The sequence below is a fragment of the Myiozetetes cayanensis genome, unplaced genomic scaffold (genome assembly GCF_022539395.1).
Source record: "Myiozetetes cayanensis isolate MyiCay16 unplaced genomic scaffold, myiCay2020 scf4, whole genome shotgun sequence".
Lineage (NCBI taxonomy): Eukaryota > Metazoa > Chordata > Aves > Passeriformes > Tyrannidae > Myiozetetes > Myiozetetes cayanensis.
In genome coordinates this window covers 46,113,749-46,132,598 of record NW_026087631.1, presented here as the reverse complement: position 1 = coordinate 46,132,598, position 18,850 = coordinate 46,113,749, and positions in this window count along the sequence as shown.

Below are 18,850 nucleotides of genomic sequence, written 5' to 3'. Positions count from 1 at the left end.
TAAACTGTCTTTATCTCAACCTACTTTTTTCTCCAGCTTTTACCCTCTGATTCTCTCCTCATTCCTGCTGGTGGGGAAATGAGTGAGTGTCGCGGTCAAGGTGGGAAGGCGACATGGTTTCAGGATGCCAGCTGGCTCTATTGCAACAGTGCAGCTACCTTTATACAGTTCTGGGTGACACCTTTATACACAGCATTGGTTTACCACTATCATAACAACTTATGATTGGACACACAGCCACACAATAGGTTAGCATTCCTAATAGGAAACCCACTCTGTGTCACAGTCCTACTGTCCGTGGTTAACCCTCTGCCAGGTGTAAGAAGTTCCATCTTTGGTATCTCAGTTTACAGAGAGCCCAGAACCAGCTGGGCTCCCCCACAAGTGAGCAAGTGTGTGTGGCTTGGTTGATGACTGGGGTTAAAAGACAATATAATACTTATAAAAACTCACTTCTGACTGTTACATTCTACAGAAGGTATGTCACTTTTGCTTTAAGCATAGCCAGACAGGTTGATGGCAAGTGAATTGTGGCCCCATCCCTTCCTTTTCACTTCTCCCTGGTTTCCTTCCTTGCTCTAAAATAGCAGTACTGGTTTTTGTGCTTAGCACTCCAGGCAATTGGGTACTACACCAAGGATGCTCCAGATATACTCACCTGAGATGCAAACAGAATCAGGTGTCACAAAGATTGCAAAGTCACTAACTCAAAACACACTGTTATTTTTATCCTAATGTTTACACTCCTGTATCTACATATTTTGTGATTTTGTTTAGTGGTTTTTTTGTTTTGGTTTGGTTTGGTTTGGTTTTTTGTTTGTTTGGTTTGGTTTTTGTTTGGTTTTGGTTTTGATTTTTTGTTTTGTTTTTGTTTTTGTTTTTGGAGTAGATTAGATCCAATCAGTTCAGTAGAGGAGAATTAAGTTTTTAATTCTGTTATCAGGCAACATAAATTTCTGAAGCAAGTGTTAAAATAGCTACATTGCTCAAAACTACTATTCCTATGCCTCAGAAAACAGTTTGAATATAAACCAGGGCTTATTTCCTGAAATTACAGACTATACCTCTCAAGAAACACTGGTCCCACATTTGTGGGACCTGCTGCAAATTTCTTGTGATAAGTTAGAGAGAGTGAGGTCTATGTTGTTCCTACGTCAAGGAGTGATGTGTAACAGTACACTGATACTACAATTGTAATTATAAAAATTTACACTTATTCCCTTGTAAATTTGTATTTTTAACTTCTAAAATATTCCTTGAGTTCCATTTCTTCTTGTAACACATGTAGGTGGACTGTCCACTTGTATTGTGAAAATTTCCTACATCTGGGCTGAAATCTGTTAATCTTTTCCCTAAGAGCACGTCCAGGATATCAGTTTCTTGCACTGACAAACATGTGTTTTCCAAATCTTCTTTTTTACTTTATGGCCATGAAATTTCTTGGAGATCCAGCTTTGCTCAACTTTCTGCTATGTGCAGATTTGTATATAGTATTACTTGTTCCTGGTATGAAACTTAGAGAGAGGATTAGTTCAGAACTTTTGTAGCAGGTCTTTAACTCTGTTCTATGCATCTGCTTATGATAAGAGGCTTAAATGTGAAAGACAAAAGGATCAGGCCTCAGGAAAAGGCTGTTAAGACTTAGTTTCATTTTATGCCCCCTGATTCAGTTCAGGGACTAGAACAACTTTCATTTCTTTCTTAATCCCCCCTGCCCCCCCATCCCTATCATTTTTTTAAGCAAACTGAACTGTTCTTTGAAAAGCAAAGGAAGTTGTGCAGATCCAGGTTATATATAATCAGAAATAATAAGCATCTTGGAAAACCTAGAAGTTCCCATCACGTCAGTACATTACACCACTTGTGTCATTTTTAGCAACAATTCTTGAAACAAACATAAGCAGTGATAAACCAAATCAACATTTTTAATCATATATTTCCTCATGTTGCTCAGATTCTCAAAACATGTAAATCCTTCTAATAAAATTTCCTCAGTTGACATAGTACTGAAGAAGGCCTCTCTACCTTATTTTGGAAGAAAATACAGTTTCTAACATCTCCTCTTGGAGGATAGATTAAGAAAGTTGGGGTAGTTTAGCCTGGAGAAGAGAAGACTTAGGGAGACTTTAGAGCACATTACAGTAGCTAAAAGGGGCCTAGAGGAAAGATGGGTAGGGACTCTATAAGGGAGTGCAGTGATAAAATGAACAGTAATGTTTTTAAGTGGAAAGAGGATAGATTTAGATTAGTCTTAAGGAATACATTCTTCAGCATGAGGGTGGTGATACACTGAAATTGGTTGCCAGAGAGGTTGTGAATGCCCTCTCTCTGGGAGTGTTCAAAGCCAATGTACAGGTTGGATGGGACTTTGAGCAACCTGCTAGAGTGGAAGGTGTCCCTGCCCTTGACAGGGGACTTGGAATGAGATGATCTTTAAGGTCCTTTCCAACCCAAACCATTCTATGGCTCTGTGATTCTAAATGAAAAGCTTTCAGCTCCATCAGTACTTCAGAAGATGTTTTCTCAGCTCTAGGTTTATTTTTGATGTAATGCCAAAGTTTAGCATAACTCGGTAATATTAGTCTATTTTATTCTTTTTGTGATGTGCAACAGAGTGTGACTCCTCATTAGAATAAGTGCTTAATTGATGAATAGGATCTACTGTGTCAGGTGATGGAGGCTTTTTAGATATCTAATATAATGTGTAAGCTAAAACAAAGCCTTGAAGGAGCAAGAACACAAAAAAAAGCAAAGCAAAGCAAAGCAAAGCAAACCAAAGCAAACCAAACCAAACCAAACCAAACCAAACCACCAAGCACAGCAGATAAGGTAACTTTGGAAGGTAATGCAAAAAAGATTAAATACAGTAAAAATTAGGTTCCAGTATTATGAGGTATAATTATTTTTCCTACTCTCTCCCTTCTAACTGGCAGCCAATTGCAAGTGGTGTTACTGAGAAGGCAATGTTGAAAACAATATTAATTAACACCATCACCAAGGGACAATAGATCTGAATATTGGAACCCTTTTACCTGCAGAACTTTACCTCTTGTTATTTACTTGCTTCTTTGATGGAGTCTGATACGTACAGACCTGTGCTACCTCAAGAAATACACTCAATCATTTGTGGTTAGGGCTCAGAAACAGAGAGGTCTCTGAAGAAAGGGTCCTGTGTGTGGCACTTCATTAAATAGTCCAGATATCTATACTTTCTTTCTGATTCATGGCTCAACTTCAATGCACACTTTCTTCTCTTGGCTTTTTCTTTCTTCCCTCCACTCATTGCAGTAGGATATTAACTGTGTTCCTGTGTATTATATTGTCTTTGATAACAAAAAATACTTTATATGGAGATTAATTTTTAAAAAATAATAATTAAATAAACTAATAATTGTTAAAGAAATAAAGGCCAAATTCTGTCTTGTCTTTCGTTTTTAGATTTTTGTATTAAAACGCACAACTGAGATGTTCTATTATACTGGCCTTTAAATGCTGTATTTTAAAAAAAAATCTTTTCAGGCTTCTTACAACTAAACAAAAGAATTTCAAATTAGTGTGAGAGTAAACTGAAATACAGAAGATCTCGCAACAACATGCAGCATTCAGAGATGCAGAAGTATATCTGCACCCACATGCCTTAACTAATTGCTTCATGACTTAGAAATCATTCCTTCTAAGGCATGTTCAGACAAAAATTGGAAAAGTTTACTCTGTGCCAACTTTGCAAAATACTTGCTCCACAAAATGACTTTGCTATGTTGTATAGTTTTTGTAAGGATTGCACTCTGGAGAATTCTTGTACTGTGTTGTAGGAATTCTGTGCAGTAAATATTTTTGGTGCTAATGTAGAAGAACCACTTCCAACACTGGCTGTGTGTGCTAAAGATGTTCATGTTGGGCAAAATGTTGTTCAGAGTATAAGGAAGAGAGTACCTTTACCATTCTTTAACATTAGATTCTTCAGATTTTTACTGTGACTATACATATGGATTTAATGACATCTAAATTGCAAGGGTGTTTTCATGAATTTGTACAGTCCTGGTGGATGCAATTGTAATACCAAGGCCTGAAAAACCACCCCTGAGCCAAAGCTGACCTGTAGGCAAAACTCTCCAAACTAGTATTGTATTTAGTGATATATTTGTTTATTAACCCAGATGTTACATAATCTGTAGTAATGCTTTAAGAATACACATTTATGTTTGTTAGCACAGCATGTTATCAATAATTATTAAGGCCTGTATGTGTTATAAATATATCTTTCTTTTCAGCTAAAGCTGCAAAAAACAGTAAGGTCTCATACAGTCACAACTGGTTCATATTTGAGATATCAATGTAGCAGTAAGTTCTGTGTTTAGAGACCAGCCAAGACCAGGAGACATTTGACAGAACTTAGTCCAAAGTGACTCAGGTTTTGCCTTGGGTTCTGGCCAGGACCAAGAGGAAAACCAAGGGGGAGAATAAAGTCAGATAGTTTTGCTACCCCAATAGAGTGATGTAAACTGTTTTGTTTAACACTATATAAGCTGGACCCTCACACAGAGAAGATGGATGCCTCACCTGCAAGTGAACACATTGGGTAGGATTTCCCAGTTACTGGGAAGGGGTTCTCCAGATCTTTGCTGTGACCAGGGACATCTCCTACTGAAGTGTGGTCTGGATGATGCTACTGATCAGGGTAACTGGTGATGTATCTCTCAGTCACTATAAAACTTTCTTTTTTGTATTGATTAAAAGCATTTCTAAGTGTATCCTTTCATAAGCCACTGCTTCTTTTGTAATTCTTTACTATTTTGCACTATAGTAAACTTATATACTTATTCTTTAAAGTTGCTGTCTGTGTTCCTTAAATCCGTCCTCTTTACTAGGGGAGGGAAGGGCCAAAACAGATTGGCAGCACAATACCACAGGGTGATTGGGAGGCCCATCACCATCCCTGGCTAGTCTGCATTCCGTGGGACATCTAACATGCACAGTGCCTACTTTCACACATGTGGTACAGTCCTAGAGATTGTCCAGGAAGTAATAACAGCTCTAAACTTATTTCAGAGTTGCTTTTGAATGTTTCAGATTCAACCTTCTGTGGAATATAATAAATTTCAATTTTAAAAATGCTTTTTATTAATATATTAATATATTGCTTCAAGTTTACTATTCTGGTGAATATTCATGACAAACTCCCCATTTCACACATTACTACTGGAAAGTAACAACATCAGGGATTAAAAAAAAAGGGCAGTGATTTCATTTAAGAGCTCAGATGAGTATTTTCAGGAGTTTTTTGTGGTTTTTTTTTTTTTACTTGCATTATTGACTTGCCTCTTCAGCCAACTGATTAACTGGTTGTCTGTCATCATCATCATCATGGCTAGGCTTCGCGAACAAAAATTTGAGAAGGGCTCTACCCAGGCTTGCTACAAACGCGCGGAGGCTATCTGTACATATACTTTAAAACTATTGTTCTTAGAATATTGGAAAAATAAGGAAAAATCATATTTTTGAATGTCATGAGGGTAATCCCAACAGTTACAGCAAAATAGCAGCTCAGTTCTATATGAAAAACATATACATGCATTTCCAGAAGCAAGCAGTTACAGGAAAGTACATAACGCTGTCTGAAATCATAGCTTTTGACTATTCTGGGGAGTAAAGCCTCACATATTACAAACACGTGTTGTATATTTATCCATTGCTTTGCCTTTACTGGGGACCCACATTTACTGTTGATTCTTCAACACTGAAATTATCCCAGTAGGTTGGCTTAATTCTGCAGTGATATTCTAGAACTTAAGCAGTTGGTTTAGTTCATCATAAAGAAAGAGGGCAATGATGTGATGAGAAGAAATTAGTCTTTTATGTCTTTTTGTGTGTAACCTGCAACTGCCAGCAACGCTGTCCATTTCAAAACACAGAACCAATAATGCAGGCTAAATCTGATTCAAAAGCCATTGCATTTGTATTTTAATTAACATTTTAGAGGAATGAATGATTGTCTGCTCCTAGAAGCTGAGCAGTTTCTCTCCTCGGAATACAGTCTGTAGTATAAAGCAGCAGCAGACTTGAGAGAGGAAGTAGCATTTGCACTAGCTAAATAATTTGTCTGTTACATCATAGCAATTATAGCCTTTGTCTGTCATGTTACACATCGTTCAAAAAAATCATACCACATCTCAGCCTTTGATATCTGGAAATATGCATATATAGACTTACTTGAAGAACATATTTTTTTACAGTCCCTATTACTATAAGTAAAGAAAAGGATGAAATGTGAAATAATAAAAAGCAGTCTGGAATTTTTCTGATCTTTCTTTACACTGAAAGGATGAGCCAGCACAAAATTCACAGTCTTTTAAAAACAAAATGAAATGGAAAATAAAATTAGACGCTTCAGAAAAAAAAAAAAAAATTATTAGTTTCACACCCCAAATAAGTTACTGAAAAGGAAGTAATCTTTACATTGACATTTAAAGGGAGAATATTGCTATTATGGAAACTTTTCAACAGAAGTCCACAGATACTACAAGTAGATACCTTTCTCACAACAGTGACAGTGGAGTTTTCAGTGAAGAGATGTGCACTGTGCTGTTCTCATTCCCTGAAGCTGTCCAGCTGTGACAGGGAATGGTATCAGGTTCTGCTACTCCACTGATACAACTGAGATCTGCCCTGGAAGACCAGTGTGTCTTTTGTTGTGTCCCTGTCACCTCTAAATGGAGACCTTTTTCGTTCTGTTTCATCCTTAAGAGTCACAAGTAAACAGATGAAGAAAAGGAGGGAGAACCACATAGTCTGATGGAGTGACTATGTAGTTTACATCTGTAACCTTGTGAATATTAATACTTAGAATGACAGGCATTGGTTATTTTTCAGTGTAACGTTTTTCTGACACTTTTTCTATCTGTGCCTTTCAAGCCTGTATGTTTCAGTCCTGGATCTCTACGAGAAAGGATGCCCTGATCTACAACTCTAAAGTGTAAAAGTGTCACCGATACATTACATGGTAACAACTAATTCTATGTTTTCTACTAACAACTGTAGACAGAATTTAGGAACAGTTCTCCTAAGAGAAAAAGCTTCTAATTATTCCTCATGTTTCTGCGTCTAGAATATCCATTCTAAGTTTACTATACTCTCCTAAACAGTCAAATCCTAATGTGAGTTCTTTATGAAATTATGTATAATATTCCAAAGGGGAAAGGGTTTTTCTAAAAAATTTTTCATCCACCATAATGTTTCCTTTGCTAATTCTGGAATGTAAACACAAAACAATATTCAGACTAATCCATTTACCAAAAAATTGCAATGGAAAATAGTATGAATAGAATTATTTCAGTGGTGAAAGTAGAAATGGAAAGTCAATTGAAAAAATGGAGCCTAGGTTCATCACAAAAGGCAAGAAGGTGGATGATGGGATTGCTCAAACAAAATGGTGTTCTTGGCATAATGTCTTGTGATACCATAATTAAGGCTTCACTTGAAACGTAAGAAAATAGTGAACAATGGCTTTTGATAATGTGTAGGGTCATTAAACTTGCCTTTCATTCTTCAGATTAATTTAGAACCTTAATTTGTTGGAAATAATGATTGCAGAAAGCAGTGATGGGAGAGAATGTTATGGTTTGGACCAGGTCACTGACCAAACCCACAACTGTCTTTGTCTGCATCTGGTGGGTTTCTATACCGAGTGCATTATGAAATAACACTCTAAGAAATGTAGAAAAGAAGAAAGTGCTCGGAGCAGTCAAGAAGAGCTGGTTGGGAGCAGTCAAGAATTAAAAATTATTTTCTTATTGCCTCAGTCATACAAGATGAACTGTATTATATGGATATTTCAGGAAAAAGGTATAAACAGCATGAGTTGTTCCTTTCTCTGGAACTGGAGAATTGCAGGTGAGCTTTCACTCCAGAGCAAGGCAAAATGCTGCTAAATACCTGATGTCTTAATTTTTAAATTTTCTGAATGAGGAAGAGTCCAGTCATTGATCAGTATGGCAATTAACATTTTATGCACATCCAGTGCTTATTTCAACCACATATTGAGGAAGACTGACTCAGATACCCTTTGGCACTTAGGATCACCATCATAAACATGTGAATTCCTATACCTGGGGCTGGTAAACCCAGGTATTTCAAAATGCTACAGACAAATACAAAAAAAAAGAATGGGAAAAACTAATGCAGGAGTGCAAAGACTACAGCTGTAGCAGTGTAAACAGAATGCCTCAAAATATAGTTTTTTTAAATGTCAGTAGAACAGCATATCCAGCTCTAACAAGTACTTGTTACTAGATTTTATGTGGTATGGTATGACAGTAGGTCAGAATTTGGATTTTTTTTTTTTTTTTCAGACAACTGTCACACCTAAAGATAGACTACTGGGCTGATAAAAAATTCTTGAATATGCAAGACTTGGTCCTCAAACACATCTGCTTGCAGCTGGTAATAATTTAATTTAAAAGAGACATAAAATTAACATAGTGTTGGTTTTAAACTGTGGAAAAGTGTATGGTGTTCTAACCTACTGATAGTGTTCCTTACTCTCTGATTTTTCTCCAGAGAGAATTGCAATTGAGATTTTTTTAATTTTATTTTTTATACAAAACAGCAAAAAGACTTACTAATCTGTCTCTTTCTTAAGGATGCTATAATCTCAAAGACTATACTTAAGGCTTTTCTATTAAGGATTTGGTTAAAGGTGACATAAGAGAATTATAAATCACTGTGAACTACACTTCAGCTACAGGACACACTGGTGATTTCAATTTCTTGGGTACTGTCCATATTTCACTGCTATCTTGTAGATTTTTTTTTTTCACCTCAAAATGTCCTTCAATTTTAAAAGAGAAAAGTTTCAGTCTTTCTTTGCGGTCTTCTTTTCCAGGAATAAATATTATTCTTTCAGTATTTTTCAGTATTACTTTTTAAAAGAGCAGTAAAAATGCATTTATTCCTGCTATTTCAAAAGTCCTCCTAAGTGTTTTGTTGTGACAAATAATGCCAGAGGAAGATATTAGCCTGTATGTTCATTGCACTTTGAAGTAATATCATTAGCTTTTATTGTCTTCCTTTTCCCCTCTGTTCTTTTATTCAACTGAAGTTTATCAGTTGTTCTTTTTCATGGTGCTTTGTATGCCAGCAGCAGATAAAGTAATGGAAATAAAACTTGATCACACTGAAACTTACAATAAATCTGCCAGTGAAAATGAAAACTCTCACAAAAATTGGGGGCATTGCAAAAAGGAAGGGAGGAAAATACTAAAAATTTACTGAACAAATAGTAAGATAGGATGAACTATAAGACTAATGGGAAAATAATTTGACAGACTGCATGGTTCTCAGCCAGATGCTTTTAACAGGAACACGTGACAGCATAGCAGCCACTTACAGTACAGAGATGAGTTAAAACAAATACAGTCTGCTCTTCTGTTCTTCCTCTTGGAACAGGTCCACTTTATATAAAATATTGAATATTTATTGAACCACAGAAAAATAGTGAGAGGAAGAACTGTACTGCCCCACAGTTAAGAGTACTCATTTGGGAAAAATGAGGTTCAAATCTCTGCTCCAAAACACATTCAATTATTTATACAATTTGAACTCCACAGGATAAATTCAGTTACAACTTGTCAGATCAGTTTATAAGTTCGAACAGTCACTGGGGAAACAGGACCGGAGAGTCATGCCATTATGTAATGCATAACAAGGACTTAAAACTGGGTCTTGTGCATTGCAAATCAGATCTGTAAACATTAGGCTTCTTGGAATCCCTTTGTACCTCCAGTAAAGATTTTCATATTGTTTTCAAATATCTTGGTTTTACCCTGATGTGGAATGGGAAAATAATAGTGTTTAGAATATTTTTGCACCAAATAAATAAATGAACTTTCCTAAACCAGCTATTTGCTATTTGAGTGTTCTTTCTGCCACCACTCCCTGCCTGTCCCACTTTTTTCAGGAAATTTACCGAGTGTGAGAAGCTTTTCCAATGCATCATGAATCATAATGATGAATAGGCATCGTTGGGCAAAATATGGCTATATATTCTTAATCCACATAAGTTAAAAGGCTGATAACATTTGAATATAGTTCTTAGGTAAGCTGTTGCTTTTCAACATGATAGTAGGGTGTAGGGATTAGTCACTTGAAGGAAAAAAAAGGCAAAACTCCAAGAACAGCCTTCTGCAATCAGTGAAGTATTCCAAATCAACCTGGCTTCATTTCTGTTAAAACAACCTTATCTCTTGCTGGTTAATGCAAAAAATAAGTCAAGGGATTACCCTTTTTATTTACTATTGTTCTATCTTGATCTGTTAATACTGGGAAGATATTAAACAAATGGGACATGCCCTAACTATTGGTAATCAAAAGGGTGCTTAGAACAGGTGGCTGTTGCTGTGTGGGAGCATGACTGAAGCATGAAGTGAGGGAACATGTCTTTGGAAAAATGGACTAAATGTAATGCCTACCAATAATGAGTGGGGGTTTTCCATTTACTTGATACATTTTGAAGCCATCCATCCTGATGGTTGCCAGTAAAATGAATACCAAATGACTTTATAGATTTTTAGGGGAAGTTGCCTCATGTGCCACATCTTTCTGTACTAGTGTTCCCCTAAGAAGTTCCATCAGGCAAGGAATATCATGGCAGTGAAAGTGACTAAACAGCAATTATTACATTACAAATACACTAAATAGCTTTGACCTTCTGTACTTTAGACATGACATGGAAATGTGTCCTGATTTCAGGTAAGGTTTCCTATTTGTTGTAGAGCATTCTGATCATTGTTAATTGTACCCTTTCCTTCAAAGTCTCTGAAATGCTTCTGAATCCATCCCATATTCGCTTGGTGGATCCAAACACTAACACTATAACCCAAGTCTTGTACCACACAAGATGTCGGTAAAAGCAAACCTAAGATTTTTATAGGTGACTGTTAGTTTTACAACTACTGAAAAGCACTGAAAAAATTAAGATTTGAGATAAAAGAGTAAAATCAGATTGAAAAGAAAATTTTGCATTATGTCTTTTAGTTCTGTGTTTGGACATCCAGCTTTACTGTACCAGTTGCCAAATACAATACTGAATGACGTCCAAACTCTTTTATGTGATACTATTTATACATTTTGCAATTTCATAATAGCTGTGTCATAAATACAAAAAAAAATCCTATGGAGGCTTTTACTAATATCAGTTGCCTTAGCTACCTTTTATCTAATTGAATAAAAACACCTAGAGTATCAATATATTTGAGGACTGAAATCCACATTTCCTGAGCTTATCTATGAGAATGTTATGGGAGACAGTGTTAAAAGGCTTGCTGAAGTCAAGGTGCACAAGATTCCACTGCTCTCACCTCTCTGACTCGTCCTGCCATGCCATCGTAGAAGGCTATCAGTTTGGTCAAACTTTATTTCTCCTTGCTAAATCCATAACTACTACTGATGTTCTTTTCTTCCACATGTTTGGTAATGACTTCCAGAATGATCTGTTCCTTCCAGGGAAGGAGATGAGGCTGACTGGCTGATATTTTTTTGGCCCTTCCTTCTTGCCTATTTTGAAGATGGGAGTAACATTGGCCTTCCTTCAGAGATCGGAGGATGATTTTTCAAAGATGATGGAGAACTTAGCAATAAGTTGCTTATAATAAAATTGCTTAGCTTAGCAATAACATATGCCAGCTCCCTCAGCACTCATGAGTGCATCCCAGGAAGCCCTCTGCATCTATGGGTGTTGTCTGTCTAGAGGATCTCTATACTTGTTGTCTACAAACAAGCAGAAAGTTTTCCTTTCTCCAGCCTTCCTCCCTAACCTCCAAGGTCTGGGAAACCTGAGAGACAGCCTCAGTAGTAACGACTGAAGCAAAGAAGGCATTCAGCAATTCCACCTTCTCTGTGTCTTCCATTACCAGGACATCCATCTGATTTAGCAGCAGCCTCATATTTTCCGTAATCTTCTTTTTGATGCTGATATACTTGTAGAAGTCCTTTTTGTTGTCCTTGATATCTCTTGCCAGACTCAATTTAAGTGGGCCTTGGCCTTCCTCATCATAATCCTGCATACTCTGGTGATGTTTCTATTGTGCTCCCACATGGCCTGTCCCTTTCTCCACATCATAAAAATGTCTTCCTTCTATTTCAGATTTACTAGAAGCTTCCTGCCCATCCATGCAGGTCTCCTGCCCTCTTCACCTGATTTCTTGCTCATTGGTCTTGACCTTGGAGAAGGTGATGCTTGAATGCTGACCATCTCTCTTGGACTTCCTTATTTTCTAGAGCCCTAATCCACGGGATTCCTCTAAATAGGTCTTAAAAGAGATCAGAGTTAGTTCTCTGAGAGTTCAGGGCTCTAGTCATGCTTACTGCTTTGCATCCTCCACACAGGATCCTGAGTTCCAGCATCTCATGGTCACTGCAGCCAAGGCTGCTGCCAATCTTCCCATCTCCAATGAGTCCCTCCTGGTTTGTTCGTACAAGGTCCAGCAACACACCTTTCCTTGTTGACTCCTCCTATACTTGCATCCAGAAATTATCTTCAATGAACTGAGGAATTTGTTTTCAGTATTGTAATTTCTAATATATTTGTGACACTTTTTATTTTTAATGTGTCCTTACAGTTGAAAGTTAGATTACCTGCAGTTTAAATTTTTACATCATATGATTTGGCTCTGATGGCTGCCTTCCAATTTTAAGTTCTTTCCAATATTAAAATAATAAAAAAAATCTCTTGATGGTGTTATGTGCCTTATAAGTCTCTTACCCACAAGGCATTCTCAGTACGTACTCTATCTTTTTTTTTTTTTTTTTTGTGGGTCACAATTTACTGCTGCACTTTGAATATATGTTCTTAAGTTACAGTTAATGCTCCTTGAATCCTTGGGCAATCTGTCAAGAGATATTACCTTCCGTGTCCAGAGTTTACTGAAATCTGCTTTTCTGGAGGACACTATCCCTGTTCTAATATTTCCATGTCTTAGAATAACACTTAATTTCTCATTAAACTCATGCAAATTATCTTCTACCTTCAAATATTACTGAATCATTCTTGATTTCTTACTACTTTTCCTTCCTTTATTCCAAATATTTCTTTGGAAGTTTATCTAAGAGGGTATTTGAGTTACTGGGTCTTAGATTGATGTGTCATTAGACTTCCTGTATGTCTCCCACAGGTATCTAGAACTAGAACTCTACCATGACATTGTTTTTCTTTATTAATGCTTTTCTTTACTCTTTGATCTGTTCTCGATAGTCAGAGTAAATATATGTGCTGAAAAATTATATTCTTGAATTTTCCCTTCTATTCTTTGCAAATAATTTATACACTCATACCAGTACTTATATCAAAGTTTGTTCTACTACATTTCCTTGGTCTCAATGCTGTCATGGCTTTGGCTGCACACTCACTTTCTCACTTCTTCTCGTTTCTGTACTCCTGACATATGTAGAGACAACAGAATATGATACAATAAGTTTTGTCCTTATCGTCCATATGGTCTTCTAGCTGTTTTCTCTTTTCGTGTAGGAGCTAACTTTCTCTGACTATGCTATTACTATATTTTGATTTCTAGTAATCTTTTATTATCTACCTCTTTTGAATTTTAAACCTGTACTTTGTAGGACTGAGAATCTATACTTGAGTGTTTTGCTCCTTCACTTTGGAGCTTGGCCTAATGTTTTGTTACAATTCTTCCTTCCTTGGACGTTTTTTGTCAAAAAGGTTAAAGCTTTCCTGTCATCTCTGATGCAAATCAGTGCTTGTTTCCAAAATGTATTTGTACCTGACTAACCTCTACTCATGTGTTTATTTCTACCTTTATTATTCCAACTAAGCCTCCTGCACACTGAAGTCACTTCTGACCTGCTATGTGTCATCTCAACATGTTATTAGCATTCATATAAAAAGCACAGGTAGCAGTAAGAGAGCTGGATTGGTTGGTGAGTAACACTACCTGCTCTCTAAGAGACAAAACCAGCAGGCAGGTTGCTTTACCACTCACCAAGGGACTCCTAGACTGCTCCATCCACCCTTCGTTTCTTCTTTTGGTACTGTCTCTGTAGCTTCCCAGCTTCAGCTACTTTTCATTCCTCCACATTGCTTGTCATGGGTTATTACTGGTTTTTACACTAACACTAAATGGTTCTTGTATCCAGTGACAAAAGGACTTGGGTAGGAAATGAATCACTGCTTGCTGACTAGGACAGACTGTATAATTTTATTCCAGCTAATAGTAGTCGTGTTTTATTCATGCACAGTTACCTTTTCATTAGTTTGGTATAAGCTTTTTGGTATAATAAAAGTGGACATAAATCTATTCTCTCAAAGTGCCCTTATTTTACAGAACAACAAAAGATTAGAAGATATTGTGCAGATTTTTACTGGATGTAAAACTATTTTTACCCTGAAAAATGTGCATTGCTTTAACAATATATAACTTTTTACTCTTTTTCCAACATGCCTCTCCCAGACTTTCTTATTCTCTAGTAAATCAAGATGCATATTCCCAGTATATGTGGTAAAGAAACTGAATGCCTTTTTAACATACTTTGTTGATGTTACAGAAGCGTGAAGTGGTATTTTTTAAGGTTTGGTCAAACATTTGTGTCGTGGTTTTGCCCAGCCCCTGGGGCTGAAGATGGTTTTGTCCAGGTGGATTTCCGGACATAAAGCCAATCAAAAGTTTTAGTAACACTTTTGTTAATTACATATTTGAGAAAACGGAAGAGAAAGTTGGTTATGCAGTTGAAATTAAGAGTAGCAGTAGCCATGTAGGAAAGGAGGTAGGCCCCGAGTGGGCCAAGGCCTCTCTCCTCCCCTAGTTTGGGCCGGGGGCAGGCATAGCACTGAAGCCCCCCTTCTCTCTTGTAAGAGTGTAAAGAAAAAAACTTTAGAGAACTGACTGCTTGGACGAAAAACCGCTGCAGAAGAATTCTGACAAAGAGATAAGGAACCTCCAAGCTCAAAGCTGGCAGCTGCAGGAGAGAGGAGAAAAGTTCGAAGTGGGGGGCTGTTTCTCCCCCCTTTTACTCTCTCTCTTCATCAGGGAAAAGACTGAAAAATAAAACCCTGCTACCTGTGAAAGATTGTTGAGGTGAGGAGACCCCCATGAGGCTCACAAAGGAGCTTGTGGATCTACAAGGAAGCCGAGACTTCATGAGAAGGACTGAAATGAGGCAGAGTCCTGTTGAAGATTTATGACTCTGAAAGAAACAAGCCTTACGCCAGAGCAAAAACGGCTCGGGTAAGCTTGGGATCTCAGTGAGAGATCCATGCTGCTGGTGCTGGAGATTTGTGACCCTGAGAGAACCTACGCTGGAGCAAGAACGGCTCGGGTAGGGATGTTGGGATCCATGTGTGGGATCCATGCTGCTGGCGAAGATTATGATCCTGAGAGAAAGGCTTATGCTGGAGTGAGAACGGCTCGGGTAAGCTTGGGATCCAAGTGAGAGATCCATGCTAGACCCATGTCAGAGAGGTCTATCAAGGACTGTTCTCCCTTGGGGAGGGACCTCCACAGGAAAACAAGAGTGGACTCAAAAACCATTATCCCCTGTAACCCCATGGAAGAAGATCCATGGTAAGCAAGTGTCCCCTTGCAAGTCCATGGAAGAGAAAACCTTCAGGGCCTGGGTAACCCCCAGCCTCTGGTCTTAGCCCAGGAGGGGGGTAGGCCCAGCCCTGGAGGCCATCACAGAGCAAGAGAGAAAGAGTTCCAGCTACGACAAAAGAGTTGTCGTCCTGAGATAACAGAAGAGCTTTAGAGTGCTGCAGAGTTATTGAAGAGACCTGGACCTCTGAGAATGGAGAAAGAAACTGTTTCTCCTCCTTGGACTGATATAAAGGGGGGAGAAGTATTTCTGTAAATACGTGGTACTTTTACTTGAGTAGAATTATTGTAGATGTAGTTATTTAGTTTTATTTTGCTAATAATAAGTGTTCATATTATTTTTCCAAATCAGGTCTCTTTTGTCTGCATAAACCTTCTCTCAACTTAAAGTAATTGTGTGGGGGTTGAGAGCAAAGTGACCCAGAGCAAAACCACGACAATTTGAAATAGAACTTGTTCCTTCTTTAAATATTTATTTTATGGAGATAGTGTTGTGCCCAAGAAAATCATAAACAATAGTACAAGTGAGTTTTATTGGTCTCCACAGTTTCAGTGTGAGATTTTAAGACAGTTTTAGACGTGTTAAAGACTTAAGCTTCACACCACTCTATGGGGAAAAGATGGCATTATTTCCACTTAGCAGTGCAAGAAATACAGGAACATGTGTGAGTTGCTTAAAGGTATTAGGTGTCAATCTATGTGATGTAGTGCTGAAATACTTACACAAAAAGTCTGGCTCAGTGGAGCTTGATGATTTAGCCAAGTACATGGAGGAAATCTGTGACCTTGCCCCCAAGTCCCCAGGGCTCTAGTCGTAATTCTCTTTCTAGTGGTATTGGTACAGTGTGTAGCTACTGTGGCTAAGGAACCTCTGCTTTTTTCAGTGTCTATGTCTAATGGGGCAAGCACTGAAAAGAAAGTTCAGCTCAAACAGCAGATTTTTGCTGTAACCCTGCCACAGGTACTGGTATTTGTGCAAGTAACACCTTTTCTTTGTTACTGGCAGGATGCAAATCTTGTTTCTATCTGATGTGTTTTTAAAGAAAATGGGTAAAACCTGCCTTCTATAAGGGGAGAAGGAAAAGAGACAGAAAATTTCTCTTTACATTTTTAAATTCCTTTTAAGAAATCCTATGACTTTACTTCTTATGGGCCTGCAAAAGTGGATTCAAGCTCAGTAGCTGATTTTAAATTTTCTAAATCTATTCCTCAGCACAGAAAAAACCCCAATACTTTAATCTATTCATCTGTTTTCAGGGGAGGGAGAAGAAGATAATGGGGCTAGCTAAAACCAGTAATTTAAAAAAATTGCAGAGAATTCTGTAAAATAATAATGACAATGCAATCTCTCTTAAATATTTATCAGAATAACCTGGAAGCCAAACTACATGTCTTATGTAAAACATTGAAACAAATCCTGACACTTATCACAGAAGATGGAGCTGGAAGGATCATCAAGTCCAACCCTTAACCCTGCACAGGGCAGTCTCCAAGAGTCACACCATGTGCCTGAGAGTATCATCCAAACACCTGAACTCTGTCAGGCTCGGTGCTGTCACCACTTCTCTGGAGAACCTGTTCCAGTGCCCAACCACTCTCTGAGTGAAGAACCTCTTTCTAATATCCAATCTAAACCTCACCTGACATGACTCCAGACCATTCCCCCAGGTCCTGTCACTGGTCATCACAGAGAAGAGGTCAGTGCCTGCCTCTCCTCTTACCCCTGTGAAGAAGTTGTGGACTGCAATGAGGTCTCCCCTCAGTCTCCTCTTCTCCAGGCTGAACATACCAAGTTTGTCACAAAAAGTGACCTCAGCCACTCCTCATACAGCTTTCCCTCAATGTCCTTCAGCATTTTTTGCCCTTTTTTGGACACTCTCTAATAGCTTAGTATCCTTCTTGTATCATGGTGACCAAAACTGTACACAAGGTGAGGCCATGCCAGTGCAGAGCAGAGCAGGACAATCCCCTCCCTCCACCATCTGGTGATGCTTTGCCTGATGCCCCCCAGTACATGGTTGGTCCTCCTGGCTGCCAGGGAATTGCTGACTCATATCCAACTTGCCCTTGACCAGGACCCCCAGGTCCATTTCCACAGCAGTACTTTCCAGCATCATTTCCCAGTCTCTACAACATCCATTGTTGCCCTATCCCAGGTGCAGAATCTGTCATTTTCCCTTGTTGAACTTCCTCTTGTTGGTGATTGCCCACCCTTTTGATTTGTTCAGGTCTCTCTGAAGGGCATCCCTGCCTTCAGGGGAGTCAACAGGTCCTCCCACTTTCATGTCATCTGCAAACTTGCTTAGTTATCCCTTCCAGTCCTGTGTTTAAGTTATTTATGAAGATGTTGAAAAGCATAGGGCCTAGGGTAAAGCCCTGTGGACTCCCACTAGGGACAGGTCACCAGTCTGATGTTACCTCATTTACTATGACCCTTGGTGCTCAACCCATGAGACAATTACTCACCCACGACATGATGTGTTTATCCAGCTGTGATGGGCATTCTGTCCAGAAGGATCCTGTGAGAGACACTATTGAAAGCTTTACTGAAATACAAAAAGATTATGTCGACTGGCTTCCCTTGATCAGCTGGGTGGGTTACCTTGTCATAAAAGGAAATCAGGCTTGATAAGCAGGACTTTCCCCTCATGAAGCTGTGCTGGTTGTGAGCAGTGACTGTATTGTATTTCAGGTGTACTTCAATACTTCCCAGAATAATCTTCTCCATAGCTTTATGAGGCAATGAAGTGAGACTGACAGGTCTGTAGTTTCTGGGATGCTCCTTCTTGCCTTCTTGAAAGTTGGGACATTTGCCAACTCCCAGTAAGCTCAGACCTCTTTGGATTCCCATGACTACTCAAGAAACATGAAGAGAGGTTTTGTAAATTACATCAACCTGCTCTTTGAGGATTCTGGGCTAAATGCCATCAGGCCCCATAGATTTGTAGGGCTCCAGCTGGAGCAGCAGACCCAAAAAATTTCAGGCTCAACTGAGCTGATCATTCTTGCAGTCAAGGTCCTCCAGCTCAGGGTTTTGAGACCCCCTTGGTCCATCATCTGTGTTGAAGACAGAGGCAAAGAAAGCATTAAACACCTCTGCCTTGCCTCTGTCCCTGTTGGGAAGGTGTCCATTCTCATCCTGTAACAGACTGATGGTATTTCTATCCTGCCCATTGCCATTGATACCTTTGAAAAAACTCTTTTCATTGTCCCCGCCATTTCTGGCCAGCTTCAGCTCCAGTTGGCTG